Source organism: Elgaria multicarinata, chromosome 12, assembly GCF_023053635.1.
Source record: "Elgaria multicarinata webbii isolate HBS135686 ecotype San Diego chromosome 12, rElgMul1.1.pri, whole genome shotgun sequence".
NCBI classification, from domain to species: Eukaryota; Metazoa; Chordata; class Lepidosauria; order Squamata; family Anguidae; genus Elgaria; species Elgaria multicarinata.
Genome location: NC_086182.1, coordinates 7,276,644 through 7,286,360, shown reverse-complemented (window position 1 = coordinate 7,286,360; position 9,717 = coordinate 7,276,644). Strand labels below are relative to the sequence as shown.

The 9,717-nt window shown below is 46.6% G+C and overlaps 1 pseudogene; it reads right to left on the bottom strand.

The window, feature by feature from the left end:
- Positions 1–435: 435 nt before the first annotated feature.
- On the bottom strand, positions 436–9,266 carry LOC134407602 (pituitary homeobox 3-like; annotated as a pseudogene).
- Positions 9,267–9,717: the final 451 nt, after the last annotated feature.

Sequence of the window (9,717 nt, the reverse complement as noted above, 5' to 3'; positions counted from 1 at the left end):
TTACTTCGGCCACCGTTTGCAAATCGAGAGACGTCTTGCCCCTACTGGAACAGTCCTCCTCAGAAGAAAAGCGAGAGGCCCCCGAATCCCAGGCATCCCAGATCAAGGACTGCCCCGTTCGCAACCCCCCGTGCAGATGGGAGCACATTTTGGAGAAAAAGTTTGCACCTTCCCAAAATTGCTATCACATTAAAAAACAAATTAAAAAAACAAAAAACTTTAAAAAGCTAAAAATACTGATTCTCACTCATTTTGATGCTTTAGTCAGTTGGAGAAAACTGAGCACTTCTGAAAAATCTGCATGGAAATAGAAGCCCTTCTTTCCAGAACTGGTGGATCCCACCCACCCTCCCTCCTCCCCTGAACTTACAGAGGGAAGCTCATGGTAAGAGTCTGAAGAGGGCACAACAGTGGCCCTCCTTTTGGGCCACAACGTCACACTGGCCTGTCCAAATTATACTGGCTGGAGCTGGGGTGACGGCTGGCTTTGGAGGAGAGCCACAGTTGAGGGGCGGCAGCTGGGGCTGTTTCGCTCTGAGCCTCAACCCAGCCAGGCTTGCGCTGCAGGGGTCCCTGTACATGTACGGGGAAGAAGCACCAGTGCCATACGTTTGAGACAGCAGGCCCAGGAGGGCTTGCCAGGCTGTTGAAGGACTCCAGAGAGGGGACGCCAGGCACGGAGGCTCCTGCAGCTCCAGGAAACACACCCTGGGGTGGAAAGGAATCGAGGTTCATGGAGTTGAAGAGCTGGAACCCTTTGCCATGCATGGGGGTGGCATGCAGTCCCTTGGGGGCCCAGGAGCTGTAGGCATAGCTTGGGTAGAGGTCCTCAGAAGGGCTCCCAGGCAAACCGCTGAGCTGCGAGCCGAAGGGCCTTTGCAGAGCTCCGTCTGCTGGTGGCGCGCCTTCTTCCGCCACTTGGCTCTCCGGTTCTTAAACCAAACCTAGAGAGAGAAAGAGAGAGAGAAAGACAGAGACAGAGAGAGAGAGAGAGAGAGGGAGGGAGAAAACTGTACCCTTAAAGGCAGTGTTTAGGAGACTTTGCCTAATATTGCACTTTTAAAGGAATACACAAACCAAACTGAAAATCCATTATCCTTTGAAATTCGCACTTTTCTGAACTTTGCAATGGACATCTCCAGTCAAAAAAATGTGACTAACATAAGTAGTGACAAAGAGAGAGAGAGAGAGAGAGAGAGAGAGAGAGAGGGAGGGAGGTAGAAAACTGTACTCTTAAAGGCAGTGTTTAAATTCTTTCTGCAATATCTGCACCCCTGACAGACGAGGCCAGGAAGCCACTTCCAACATGATGGTGTGCATTCTCTTAATGGGAGTTGGGTGAGACCAGCACAAGAGGAGAATAACTTGGAGAAATGTAGGTTAGGCACTAATACTGGGGTCTACGACATAGTGCCTGCCAATCTCCCTACACTTCCTGATATATATATTTTAAAAAAGATGTTAATTTAGAAAGGTGGTGTTTTTTTTTAAAACTAGGAGACTGGCATGCTGCAAAATAAGATAGCCTTCCAGCATCATCTTGCCCAAGAATCCGATGTGGACCCCACAGGCATTCTTAGAAAATAAAAATGGGGGACTGCAGCCCAGCATGCCCAGACACACGGGGGTGGGGGTTTAATCTTGGGTGGCAGGGACTATCCTGGGATATCTCTGCATATCACTCAGCCCTCAAAACAGGAGGATCTGGAGGTCCTTTCGGGGCGGATCCACACTTAACGTTTGGGACGCCCTGACTGCGATTTGGGGCGCCCCGAAATCGATGCTGAGAAACCTACCTTTTGCGTTTCAAAAAGAGAAATTCTAGTCAACAAGCAAAGCTTGAGCTTGAACGCACTCAGGGATCCCATCCCACTTTTGGAGTTTGTATTGTTGGCTCTTCGGTGTGCTTTGAGACAGTTGAAAGCGGATAAGAGTGTTTGGTTCTTCCTTGCTCTCATTGTGATTCTGCTTCCTCCTTTACATCTAGGTTAGCGGCAAGCCATAGGCCATAGCTAGACTGAAGGTTTATCCCTGGATCGTCCAGGGGTCAGACCTGTTCATCTAGGTGACACACAGGGGATCCAGTGCTCAGGCAGGGGCGAACCCGGGATGATCCTGGTATAAACCTTAGGTCTAGCTACGGCCTGAGACTCAATCCAGTCAAGACGGAGGTACTGTTAGCGGGTGGTTCGCCTGTCTTGCTAGGTGATGTTCACCCTGTTCTGAAGGGGGTTGCACTCTCCCTAAAGGATCGGCTTCATTGTTTGGGGGTGCTCTTGGATCCAGAGCTGTCACTTGAGGCACAAGTGAACTCAGTGGCAAAGAGCACCTTTTATCTACTTAGGCTGATATACCAACTGCACCCTTATCTTAACGGAGATAGCCTAGCTACAGTTATCCATGCTCTCATAACCTCTCATTAGGATTACTGCAACGTGTTATACGTGGGGTAGTCTTTGAAAACAGTCCGGAAACTTCAACTGGTACAAAACAGGGCAGCATGGTTCCTAACAGAGACTGGCCGACAAGACCACATCACGCCAGTCCTTTTCCAGCTTCACTGGCTGCCAGTCCAGGTCCGGGCCTGATTCAAAGTGCTGGTATGAACATTTAAAGCCCTAAATGGCTTGGGGCCAGGCTATCTGAAGGAATGCCTCCTCCCATATGTACGTACCTGTCCGGACCCTAATGTCATCCTCAGGGGTCCTTTTCCGTGTGCCCCTGCCAACGGAAGTGAGGCAGATGGATACCAGGAGTCGGGCCTTCTCTGCTGTGGGACCCCGGCTGTGGAATGAGCTCCCTAAGGAGGTTCGCCTGGCACCTTCACTATATTCTTTTAGATGCCAGGTGAAGACCCTTTTATTCTCCCAGTATTTTAAGGTCTTCATCCCACGTACCCATTTCCCTCAAATTATCCCCATAGTGTAAATCTGTCATTGTTGTTGTTAGCTAAATCTCACCCCGGGCAGCAGCACTCTTAAGATCCTTTGCATACCAGGAAAGGAGAAATGTAAAAAAATAATAATAAATCAACAGATGACCCAATCTGATTCAAATTTGGTATGCTTAAAGCCCTCCTTAATATCTGTTACTGTGCCTATTTTGGTGTCTTTAGCTTTAAAACTTACGCAGATGTAAGCTTTTGTTTAATTTGTACTTTAAATATTTCAAATCATCCTGCGCCCCCAGTGGCCGTTCAGAGAACAATAAAAGATTCGCTCCTAAAGAGGTAGCAAAATAGGACGATTCTTTTATATATGAAGCACAATTAAAGTAGGATGCATGGGAGTACTTCACGGTCAAAGCAGATTATAAACTGGAAAACTTCAGAGTCCTTTGCACGCAATTCGCAGTGATTGCACAGTATAACCCTGGTGTGATGAAGCTAAAAGGACAGAAAGCAGGGAGTAGGAATAAATGGTCAATTCTCCCGATGGAGGGAAGTAAATAGTGGGGTCCCATAGGGATTGGGATTGGGACCAATTCTTTTCAACTTGTTCATAAATGATCTGGAATTAGGAGTGAGCAGTGAAGTGGCCAAGTTTGTCAATGACACCAAATTATTTTAGGTTGTTAAAACACAAAGGGATTGTGAAGAGCTCCAAAGGGATCTCTCCAAGCTGGGAGAGTGGGCGTCCGAATGGCAGATGGGGTTCAATGTAAGCAAGTGTAAGGTGATGCACGTTGGGGCAAAAAAAACCCAACTTCAAGTATAACCCAATGGGATTAGAGCTGGCAGTGACCGAACAAGAAAGAGATCTTGGGATTGTGGTGGAAAAGCTCGATGAAAATATCTACCCAGTGTGCGGCTGCTGTAAAGAAGGCAAACTCCATGTTAGGCATTATAAGCAAAGGGATTGAGAATAAAACTGCCAGTATTATACTGCCTTTATACAAATCTATGGTGTCACCACACTTAGAATACTGTGTACGGTTCTGGTCACTGCACCTAAAAATGATATTATAGAGCTGGAAAAAGCGCAGAAAGGGGCAACTAAAATGCTCAAGGAGCTGGACCATCTGCCCTATGACAGAAGTTTACAACAACTGGGATTATTTAGCTTGGCAGAAAGGAGGCTAAGAAGAGACGTGACAGAGGTGTACAAAATGATGCATGGTGTGGAGAACGTGGAGAGGGAGACATTTTTCTTCCTCTCTCAAAATACTAGAACCCAATGGGGTCACCCCATGAAGCTGATTGGTGGGAGATTCAGGATAAATAAAAAGACTTCACACAGTGCATAGTTAAAACTATGGAATTCACCACCACAAGATGTAATGATGGCCACCAATTTGGATGGCTTTAAAAGGGGGTTGGATAAATTCCTGAAGGAGAAGGCTTTCAGTGGCTACTAGTACTGATGGCTATGTACTACCAGTATCCGAGGCAGTAAGCCTGTGTGCACCAGTTGCTGGGGAACATGGGTGGGAGGGTGCTGTTGCACCATGTCCTGCTTTGTTGGTTCTTGGCTGTGTGAACAGAGTGCTGGACTAGATGGACCCTCAGTCTGATCCAGCATCAGGGCTCTTCTGATGTTCTTATGAGACAGAAAGTTCCACTCCCAAGGTGTTTTGACTGGCCACTTCCCCCTCCGGCATCCAGTTTGTAACTAGCCACTCACAGAGAGCATTTTTCAAAGGCCAGATGTGCCCACAGGCCCCCAAAACCTGGGACTCCTGATTTAGCACAACTGGGATTGAAAGGTGCTTGTGTTCACATGAGGATAGGACCATTCTTTTTTAAGGTTTGGAAGCAACAAACTTGAAGATAACTGTGGCCCCTGTGAAACGCTACCTGCTGCAACGCATAGAATCATAGAATCATAGCATCATAGAATAGCAGAGTTGGAAGGGGCCTACAAGGCCATCGAGTCCAACCCCCCTGCTCAATGCAGGAATCCACCCTAAACTACTAACTACTTTTATCATTTTTAACATAATCCACAAACAAAGATTTTAATACATTAAAATATAACCTAGAATATGAATCACTTTCATGCCTGTAATGCAATTCATATGAAATTGTTTAAAGTAACATAACTAGTAGGAAATATTAAGTGTAAAGCATATAAAAAGATCATAATATTAACTTTATTCAACAATACTTTTATAATACTAATATTATTTTATGTGTATATAAATATACAATTATATAATATAAAATGATCTTCAAAAGTAGTAGAAACAAGTTTCATTCATAGAATGTAAAAAGTGTTATTAAATAAAAACTAGGCATAAAGATATAAATTGAATAAAGCAATAGAGCAAGCACCTAAGGTAAATAATAATAATAAATGCATATATAAATATTAATTTATATGTCCCATTATGATCTCTAGTAGGAAAATTGATCTAAACATTAAGGAGCCCAGCTATAGATTTAAACACTGAACTATGTAAAGGAGATATAAACATACAATAAGTCCTAGTATAGAAGCCAGTCCAATGCTTCTAATATACTGCTTTCAAGCTTTTAATATACTGAACTGAAGCAGATACGGACATTTTACCGGCCCTTATATAAAAACAACAATAAGATTCATAATTAAGATGACAGTTTAGTGCAAAAAGGGAAATTATGAAAAAGTGACTCTTCTGTTCGCCCTCCTGGTCAATAAAGCGGGGTGCTTGTGCTCATTACCGCCGAGGGTAGCCGTACCGAATGGATATGTCCATTTCTTTCTCCCGCGCCACAAAAAACTGCACTCGCCCCACCGATGTCCAGCGCGCTGCCTCCTCCCTCTCCCTCTGAGCTCGTCGCTTCATCATTTCTCTGATGGGTCGTTGTTCTTCTGTTATAGGTTCCGAAATTTCCAGGTCATCAGGGGGCGTTCTCCACGGGATGAATGTCGCCCCTTCGTACGGTGGGGATGCAGAAGGGTCGTCACCCGGAGGCTGACGTTTCACGAGCGTCGAGGAGCACGCGCTGATGGGTGTCCACCCGCATCCTGCTACAACAACAGCTGGCCTGGAAGAGAGACCAGCTGATTTCCCAGCCCCTCTGGCCTGCGCTCTCCGCCCGCTGGCTTGGGAGACCTGAGAGGACGATGGCTTTGGCTCATATGGTTGCAGGAATGATGGGTCAAGCATCAGTTTCGGCCCTGGCTTCCTCACTGGCTGTACCAGTGGCTTAGCCAGTAAAGCTGGTTGTTGTCTCGTCAGTGAACTGGATGGGGCCTTTGGCAAGGAGCCAGGTGGTGCTTTGGATAGTGAGCTCGGTGGCGGCCTTGCAAGTGGTTTAGACGGAGGTCTTGCTGTTGCGGTGGACGGCTTTTCGGGGATTGTGCTGGAAGAACTAATTGGAGGAATCTTCTTAATACGGGGGGATGGAGCTTTGTTCTTCCCCAGGGGGTAGAAGACCTGCACAGAGTCCATCATGCGCAAAGCTAGATTGCGCCTAGGCATTTGCTCCAAAGCCTTTTCCCGTTCCATTTGGGCATCTTTTTTTACCCCTTTAACCGCAGGGAGATTCACGTCTACCTTTGCCTTGCCTTTGCCTTGTGACTGATTTCCCCCGTACTTTGAATCATTCTTACCTGTCTGCAAATTGTTGGATTGGGAACTGCTCAGGTCTACCTCAAGACTTTTCTGTAGTTTTCTCAAAAGATCAGGTCCGGATACGGAGACTTCTATTTTCCCCTTCTTTGGCAATGTTTGGTCTCTCTTCTGGGGAAGCTTTTTCCCTCCCTTTGCCTCAGATAGCACATGCTGTAGTGTCTTGTTCTCATGCTTGTGGCTGGTCCATTTTTCCTCACATCCCAGAGTGCTTTCTGTTCCCTCATATTTTGAGTGTTTAGATATATGTGACTCCCGATTTGTTCCAGGGCTTTTTTGTAAAAGTTCTCCTTCAAATGAAACCACTTTTCTTTTCCCCTTAGTCTGAGGTGCCTTTGAAGGTAGATTATTGGACTGGCTTTTATCAGAATTCAATTTACTGGCTCCTGGCTCCACAGAGATCCTGGGGATTTTGCTGACGTTTTTCGATCCGGGATCATTACATTTTCGTTTGCTGATAATCTCATGCGCCCTCCCTTCATGGCTCAGTTTTCCATCATCTGGACTTTTGCACTTACTGGTCTGAGATTTTCGCCTCTTGTTTTTCCCCTTATCCTTTGGCTTTGCAGCTGGAGAGCTGCCATCATCAGCTATGTAAATTGGGCCTGGGATGGGTGTCCCTATGGACTTGCACTCCTTGCAAAGGTCATCCATACCTGTGGCGCCTGCTTCTGTTGCTCTGGCATTGCTGGGTTTTGATGGTGCTGCGTAACACCCTCTGTCTGGAGCAGGTGTCACAACGGTTCGTGGCTCCACCTCTTTGAGAACCAAAACCACTTTGTTGTTTGGGGCTGGTGATGCAGGGACAGCTCTGTCCGCCTGAACGACGGGATTCCTCTCTCTAAAAGGTATGGAGGCCAAGGTCACATGGTTGTACAGAGGCTGGAAAGAGGCTGGCTGGACATGTCCTTGCCTGGGAGGCTGTATCTGCACTAGCTGAAGACTGGCCCCAGGATGGAGGTGGGAGGGGGCATACAGCTGCTCCACGGGGCTGGCACTGGGAAGGCCTCTGTACTGAGATGTTGGTGCCCCATAGAACGGCCCAGGGAGGTGGCCAGTGGCTCCCCACCCATGGGCAGGAGGGTAAAGAACTGCTGAGCTGGGAATCTGCAGCTGATTCTGATTCCTCAAAACTCCCTGCAGGTGAGATGTTTGTGGAGGCAGGGAGCTGTAGGTGCTGGCACTCCCTGGGTTCAGCCGGATGGGCAGAGCTGAGATTGAAGGCTGCAGCCAGGCGGAGCTCAGACATGGCATGGATGTTCCATAGATGTTGTGAGGACCTCCTCCCACTGTAGAGCTGGCAGTCACCACTGGGATGCTCTGAGGTTGACGGTTTGAGCCTTCCTGTGGCTGTGGATTTGGGGCTTGATCTATAACACAAATGAAATGGGCAGGGGAATTAACAATTGTACCTCTTGATCAGCCTGAGCAACTGTCAGCCCTTAGGGCAATTGAATAGATTTAGCTGGTCTTGAGTGTTCACAGACATCATTTCAGTGCTCCTCACAAGGCTCCCATAAAGGGTTTTTGTGTTTTTGTGAGGGGTTGATGCTCAAGACACTTACCCTCTGAATACCTTCTCCAAGGGAAGTCCAAGAGATGGCAACAAGGAAAAAAGCCCTTTTGGTGGTTGTCCCAATAGTGGAACGTTCTCAGCAAGGTCCACCTCGTACCAACATTATACTCTTGTCAGCACCATATTAAGACTTTGCTGTCTTAATATGCATGTGCTGGCAATAGGATGGGCGACGATGACGACGACGATGATGATGATGAAATTGATAGTTCTGATCTCTTTAAGCAACTTTGCCAGTATTATCAAGGCAAAATATTTTGACAAGTCCTCAGAGCAACCTGTTCTGAGGAGTTGACTCAAGCCAGCTTCCAGTAAAAAGGGACCCATGGAACTGGGACCTTATGGACTGGATTACTGCTGTCCCCACGGTAACCCCAAGATTCTACCAAGCCACAGAATGTTATGATGTGAAAGGAGTCCAAAGGGACGGGCAGTTGGCCTGAACGGAAGGTGCCGGGAGGGGAGTCCGTTAGCGGAGCCCAAGAGTAAGTCAAACCACAACAAGCATGAGAAATATGCATTTGTGTACACTGAAGGCTTCTCCCAAATGTGAATGGATTAATCTGAATATTTCGTGCAGACGTGGGCACCAGCTAAATAAACCTCTCTTTTTAAATTCACCTATTAAAACTATGAACGATTCTTGTTATAGAGCACTATTTATTTAAAGATTACTCTTTTCCCAACATTCTTTGTCTTTCCAGAAGTTTTTGCTCTGGAATAATTAAAACGGAAGAGCTCCCAGCTCCCTTGGACACTTTCTCGAAAGCTACCATGTGGCGTGCAGTTACAGACATGGGAAACCCCAGCCGGAGGGGTTGTCTTTTAAAGCCTTTTCAGGAATCCATTCATGGATGACTTTATTCACATGTACATTCTTGACTCTACCACTCTGAACTGCCCCAAAGTCTCCTGCCCTGTTCCACAGCCCTGTGGGAGATGTTTGTTTGTTTGTTTTTAATTATCCCTTAATGCTAGTTGGAAAGCCTGGGACCACATGAGGAGAGGGCAGATTGCGTTAACGTTTTCTACAGAATTGGCACCACCTTCGGTCAGCTTTAAAACGCACCTCCTTGACCAAAACGAAGTAGGACCTGCCATAGTCTGTGTGCATTTCCTCATCTTCCTGTGTCATTGCTCCCACTGGCAAAATTTACATTGCAACTCCTTGGGGCAGGGATCTGTCTAGTTTGCTTATTCAATAAAGTGCTTTGTACCTTTATTGTAGTACAGAAATAAGTAAACCAATGCATCAGAATGAAATGAAGTCATTGAGGGCACAGGAAATGTTAGTCAAGACTAATTCCCACTGAAAGTCCGGTGCTACCCTTAGGCATGGCTAACTGAAGCCCCTTGGCATTGCTGGGACTGGGGGGGTCATGGCTGATTTTGCTGGATTGTGCCCAAGACTATGGCTGTGGAGTTGCTTCTTCCTTGTTCCACTTTCTCTTATCGCTGCTCTCACATTTTACCTTCTCTAACCTGCCCCAAAACTTTATCCCCCATGAACTATGGATCCGTAATCTCACAGCTGTTGTCTCTCCATCAGCCCCCTGGAAAAGAGAAGGATCCTTCTAAATGCCAAG